Source organism: Lactuca virosa, chromosome 4 (genome assembly GCF_052849685.1).
Source record: "Lactuca virosa cultivar CGN04683 chromosome 4, Lactuca_virosa_CGN04683_v6, whole genome shotgun sequence".
NCBI lineage: Eukaryota > Viridiplantae > Streptophyta > Magnoliopsida > Asterales > Asteraceae > Lactuca > Lactuca virosa.
The window spans coordinates 210,149,467-210,156,280 of record NC_136429.1 but is presented as its reverse complement, the minus strand read 5'-3'; positions in this window follow the sequence as shown (position 1 = coordinate 210,156,280).

The window sequence follows — 6,814 nt, the reverse complement described above, 5'->3', positions numbered from 1 at the left end:
ATTTTGATAAAGTTTTATCAAAGCATCTCGTATCAGAAATATGAACTTTGGTAAGAAAGTCAATAAAGTATTGATTTCTAGAAGTCCAGCTGATTTCTGAGTACATGTCAAAACTAGTGGGAGCATAAGTGTTATGCTAATAATCATCATGTAAGTGGGAGCATGATAATTATTGTTAGTGTTGCAAGTTAGCAATGTTAATTATAGAAAACAAAAGTTTCAATTCGTGAGGCTGCAGGGATTGAAAAAGTTGTTTTGATATAATTAAGGGAGAGGATATACTTCATTTTAGTTCTAAAGGCTTAGATTGAGACCTTAATCATCTTTAGTCAAGAATATATATATGAATTTCATGTTGGATTGGTTCAACTTAAGGAAATTCTATATATTGCGTTCTCAAAATTCGATTATGATTACGGCATCCCTCTTCATAGTCAAATTTTGAAAACATGGCAAATAAAAATATTGTAGCAAAAGACTGGTCTAGAATCATGTCTTTATGTGAGACATCATGAGTCGTGTACCATTTGCTTTGGGTACAGGATCGATTGCATGTGCTATAATATCTGTCATTTCTAAATTTTTCCAAATGCCCAGAGGCATTAAGAAGGGAAAAGGTCTAGAATTGGACATGACTAAAATGATTAAGCAATTGTCGAGGACAATCTGAGGTTTACCAAAGATTGGTTGCTCAGGGACAGTTGGAAGTATAGTGCTAATTTTGGAAGGACCATATTGACATATTCTGAAAAGAGGCATCTCTTATTCAGAAGTGATAGTCAAAATGAGAATATGGAGTTGTCTCCATAGGTGGAAGTTATATGTGTAAGATTAGAAAACTTAATGCAAGAAGCATGTCCAAAGCAATGTACTTTGAATATGAGACTTAGTTTCCATGGAGTTGATCTCCATTGGAATACCTTATAATGATTGTTGACAAGTCTTTGTGAGTTTGTACATATTCATTACAGGAGGGTCAGTTAAAATCTAAACAGATTTCGATAAATGATAGGAATTTGAAATTCTCACATTTTTCGATAAGGATTTGGGAGTGTGAAATTAGAATCATTGAAATTATGTTCAAATTGTTTATTTCACAAAGTAAGGATCATAGACAAACATAGAGTGCATACTTGGTGTATGGCAAAGCTATTGTTTAAGAAAAACATAGTGTACATGCTTGGAGCATGGGACAACTAGTGTTTTTAATTCAAGTATAAAGTTGATAAAACCGAAACAATGAATAATGAGTAATCAGTATGGTGATAAATAAAAGTGTTTATTTATATTCATAGGGTTTGATACCATATTTGATTCATTTATTCTTGTGTTTCACTTTGCATGTTTTGACTTCCAGAATAACTAAGTCGCTCTTCCTGAATGATTAAGTTATTCAAACCATCCACAGTCGGTCATATGTTGGAAGTAGATATGAATCAAGATTGTCATGGGTTCGTTTGTAGAGGTCCAAGTTGGTGGAAAAAGTGGTGCTACAACACTCATGAGTGCTCATAAGTTCTGAGTATTGGATTCAACCCGCGCTCATTTGAATCACTTCATGGATTTTAAAACGTGTCTTTGTGTATGATTCAACAAGTAGTAGAACAAGCCATATGAGTCGAAGTTTATCCATTCCTTTTACCTTCGGGATAAAAGCGATATCTGTGGGCCCCTCGATGATTTAGCGATGACACATGTGAGTGCTTGACCAAGCAAGGACTGATTTGATTTGTTCAATCAGTCAGTCATCATAAATTGAAAATCGGGAAACAACAAATGGACAGAGAGAATGATTATAATCCATGTCTCAGTCCATATGATATCTAGAATGGAGGAATATATGATCCCTTATCTAATGGACAAGTCATTGACAAGGTCAGAGTTCGACAACGGCTTTAAGAGCTACGATTGCCAGTTAGGTTTTGAAGTCATACTCAATAATAGTTTTAGACTTACCCAAGTGGGAGACTGTTGGATTAATGTCTAAGTCCATAACTATATTTGGTATGTACTTGACCCGACCCGGCATGGTCCATTTGGGTTGCACTTCACCGGCACAATTTATATGGATAGTCTTTTGAGAATAGTATATTTATGATTTATATTAATATATTATAAGTTCTAATATATTAATATGGAATCATATTATTTAATTAGTATTGATCAAGAATTAATTTAGAATTAATTAAGTGATCAAAAAGAACTAATTAAATATGGACTCTTATATATATGGAATGGGCCAAGTTCATTTAGGTTGGGCTAAGCTTTCATGGATGGTCCATGGAGCTTTTAACCCATGGATCCTATGTAAATGAAAGGTCATGGGTATTAGGGTTTACATGGATGTAACCCTAATCCTCCATAATATATAAAGGGGTCATTGGCTCACAAAATTGGCACAAGTGTGTGAAAATAAGAGTGGGCCGATTTTAGTGTGCATACATATTCTCTCAAGTTCTTCCTAGGTGTTTTGGTGATTTGTGATTCCATTTGAGGCTTCCACACTATTGGGGCTAAGCTCTTAAAGCTTGAAGACATCAAGCTACATCAAAAGGTATGTCATCTAACTAGAACTTTGTAGTATAGGTGCTTTATAATATGCTAGTTATGATGAAACCTTGGAATAGTTAATATTTGCATGTATAATAGAGAAAACATAGATCCAATGTTTATAGGGTTGCATGTACACCATAGGAGTGTTAGAATGCTCAAAACCCAACACATAAGTCATTTTGAACTGATCATAACAACTAGGTAACGAGTGCAAGACTATATCGATAGCCAATTCCACATCAAGATTCACGTTAAATTTCAACAAAAGATCCACATAGCGCTGCATGCGTTGCAGGTGGATCATGATAGACTCTCTGTCCATCATCTTGGTGGTTATGAGAGACTTGACTATCTCATAGCTTTCTTGACGTGCTCTTTGATGGTACTTCTCCATCAAGTCCTTGCATATCTCATAAGGCCAATAATCCTCATAAAATCGATGTAGCTTAGGAGTCATAGTTGCCAACATAATGCATGACACTTTAGTAGCATCTTTTCATTGGGCCCTATACTCTGCTATTTCTTTAGGAGTAGCTTTAGATTCATCTATCTCGTTCAGCTCTTTTTCGAGGACATATTCCTTGTCGTCGAATCACAAGGTCATCCTAATGTTGCACATCCAATCGTTAAAGTTGGATCCATCGAATGTGACCTTGGACCAGATGCTCAAGAGCGAGAAGGTGTTCGAGGAGTTGTTGTTGTTGGAGCCAGAAGCATTGTTTGAGGTAGACATCTACAAAAGAAGAAAGACAAAATTTTTATTAGATAAGGAAATACTTAATATAAAAACCAAATGAAATATTAAGGCTAGGTTCCAACTAAATAATTCACAATTCAGAAGAGGGATGTCATAATCCAAATGCAAACTATTAAAAGGTAGGTAAATGACAATTTACCAATTTCAGCACGAAAAATGAAATTTTAAATGAATTAGGTTTTAAATGAAATTCCTAGATCTTTTGAGATTCATTGAACTATTCAATGGAATGTTTAATCTCGATTATGCCCTTTCCATTTCTGACTAGGATACCGAGGATCACAAACAAGCTGTGAATAACCATGCAAATTAGCTTGGTACTCTCGATGTCATTTATAACCTAATTAATGTGTCGGTTAACCACACACGCTCAATTAATTAATGATAATTTACGAGCTACCCATTGCCACCCATTATTTGCCCATGTCAGTGTGTCGGTTAACCACACATGCTCCACTAATGACTTGATAAATTGCAATGTGCAATTTCATGGATTAGCATCAAATTCACATTTTCCTAAAGTAACTAAGATTGAGAATTTTTATGAAAAAATTCAGTTACTTTATCTATGTCATTATACCTATTAGTGAGAGTTTAGTGTCCTATCAAACCTGTTCGGCTAACGACCCTCCACCACTCAAGGGTGCGGTGGGTAAGAATGGATACCCAATGACGGTCATTTTACAGGTCGCTTCCTTAAACACGCTTATAGACCAACTTTGTGAATAAGACCTACTAACGGTAAGACTGACTTTTTTACACACACACACACACACACACACACACATATATATATATATATATATATATATATATATATATATATATATATATATATATATATATGACTTTTAATTTTATATATAGTGTAAGGGTGTATTTTAAACTTTTAAAATACTAGGGTTCTAAAATTTAAGATTTCAAAATTAAACTATTTAATTAAATTTTAAATTATAAAACCAAAGGGTGTATTTTTAAATCTTTTCAAAAATACTAGATCAAATTTTTAAATAATTAAATTAATAAATTAATTTTATCATTATCTAAAAATTCAACCAAATCATAAATTTTGATAAGGATATCCAATTACCTTTGAAAAAAATCAATTTTAGGTAGAAAAAACGAATTAAGGTAATTATCCTAATCAAGCCAAGATAACAATTATCAAAACCGAAAAATCAGGAATTTGACAGGCCAACTCGTCGAGTTAGGGCAATGCACTCGTCGAGTTGGGCCTACTCGTCGATTTCTATGAACATAATGACGATTCCACTCCCTTATCCTTTGAACAATTCACAATTGCATCATATTCAACTGAAAAACATCCTAGGCTCTGATACCGCTGATGGGTTATGACATAACTACAAATCCTATGTGTTCATGCAACCCTATAATTAAGGATTTGGGTTTTCACTAGTTGAACATGCAAACTTGAATACAAAAGAGAAACCTTAATATGCATCTATAAAATTCAAAAATAAAGGTTTAGATACATACCTCAATTGTTATGTAATAATAAAAATTAATCCTTGTAAATCCTTAACTCTTGAAAGCAAGTGCCTCAAATGTGACACCTCTAATGGCTTAAAAACACTCTTTTCAATAGGATGAGAAGGATAGAGGAGGAGGCACACAAGAATTTTCGGCTCTTCTAAGGTTAGGTTCAAGTAGCCAAAAATCGAAGGAGTTACCCTCCTTATATACATGTGGTTGCTTAGTCCCAAAGCTAGAGTTTGAAGGTGGAAACCCTAATTTCCAGCTTAAGGCCTAAGCAGCCCATGAACTCCCTAATAAGAAGCCTTGGACAAAAACTTATAGGGCCTCCCTATAATTTTCGTGCACTCCTATCCAAGGGGTCCAAGAGCCCAATTTTAAAACTATTAATTAATTGGAAAACAACCCCTGTATATTCAGTTAATTCCTTTTATCCCAAAAGTAATTCCAAATTAACTTCTGATTAAATATTAATTCAATAACATGATTTCAAATTAATATATTATTTTCATAACATATTAATAAATCATTTATATCAATTTATTATTCCAAATACTAAATTCAACTTCTCTCCAAAAGTCATACTGTCAAGTTACAAGTGTGAAGGAAACCCAAAAGGACTTGTGCTTCTATCAGAATTGATAGTTATAGGTTTAGACACCTAATCCAACAGAATTGATAGTAGCATAGTACTTTTGGGTTGCATTCAAACTAACAACTAGAGAGGATGATTTATTGAGAGAGAGGCTGAATTTATTATTTGGAATAATAAATTAGTATATAAAATGATTTATTAATATGTTATGAAAATAATATATTAATTAGATATCATATTATTGAATTAATATTTAATCAGAAATTAATTTGGAATTAATTTTGGGATTAAAAGAATTAATTAAAAGTATAAGGGCTATTTAGCAATTTATTAATAGTTGTGGTTTTGGGCTCTTGGACCATCCTAGAATGGATAGACGAAAACTTATAGGGAGGCCCTATAAGTTGGCCTGTCAGATCCCTGATTTTTCGGTTTTGATAATTGTTATCTTGGTTTGATTAGGATAATTACCTTAATTCGTTTGGTGTGTTTATAAGACATTAGAGGTGTTACACTTGTGACACTTGCTCTCAAAAGTTCAAGATCTTCTAGTATTTCATTTTTATTACAATATAACAATCAAGGTATGTATCCTAACCCTAGTTATTGTTATTTTCAAAAATAATACATGCCTCCTAGGGTTTCTAGTTTTTGTGTTCAATGCTTGTATGTCTAATAGAGAAAACATAGATCCAACAATTAGGGTTACATGCACACATAAGATTGTTTTCTATGCTCAAAACCTTTAACCGGTATTTTCATTTTTAGCCCTAGTATGAAGAAATATTGCATTTTGGCCCTTGTGCATGAGAAATTTAGCAAATTTGCCCATAGTGGCATTTTTGTAATAAATTGGGCGTACTCCTAGAGTACGCTGGCGTACGTGGGTGAGCCACAAACCCTAATTTTTAGGGTTTGGACCCTATTTAAACATCCTAAAGTCCCCTAACTCACATTCTTTCATCTACCTCCAGCTTACCTACGTCCCTAAACAAACCCTAATCCAATTTTGAGCCATATTGAGCTTTGAGTGTGTGTTTTGGTCACCTTGAAGGCGAGAGGATGAAGAGAAGATCATCTTGGAGGAGTGAGACTCTTTGGATCCTGAATCTTATAGTCATTTGTCATCAAATTGAGGTAAAAAGCTTTTAACTTGATGAAATATAAGCACAGATCTAAGTTAGCCTTGAATTTGTGTCCTTTTGGTCCCAATTGTTCGGTATTTTGAGTATGAGCTACTTCAATCCATCCAAGTCGTCCTTTCAGAAGTTTTGAGGTGCTTAAATGCATAAAAATGTTGACATATTTTGTGCCCATTCCAGTTAAAGTTGGCTTTGCATAGGAGTTCTGAAAGTTCTCAGTTGGTTGCATAACAACTTGGAAGCAATGGCAGGCCCTGCACTGCCAGGTGGCAA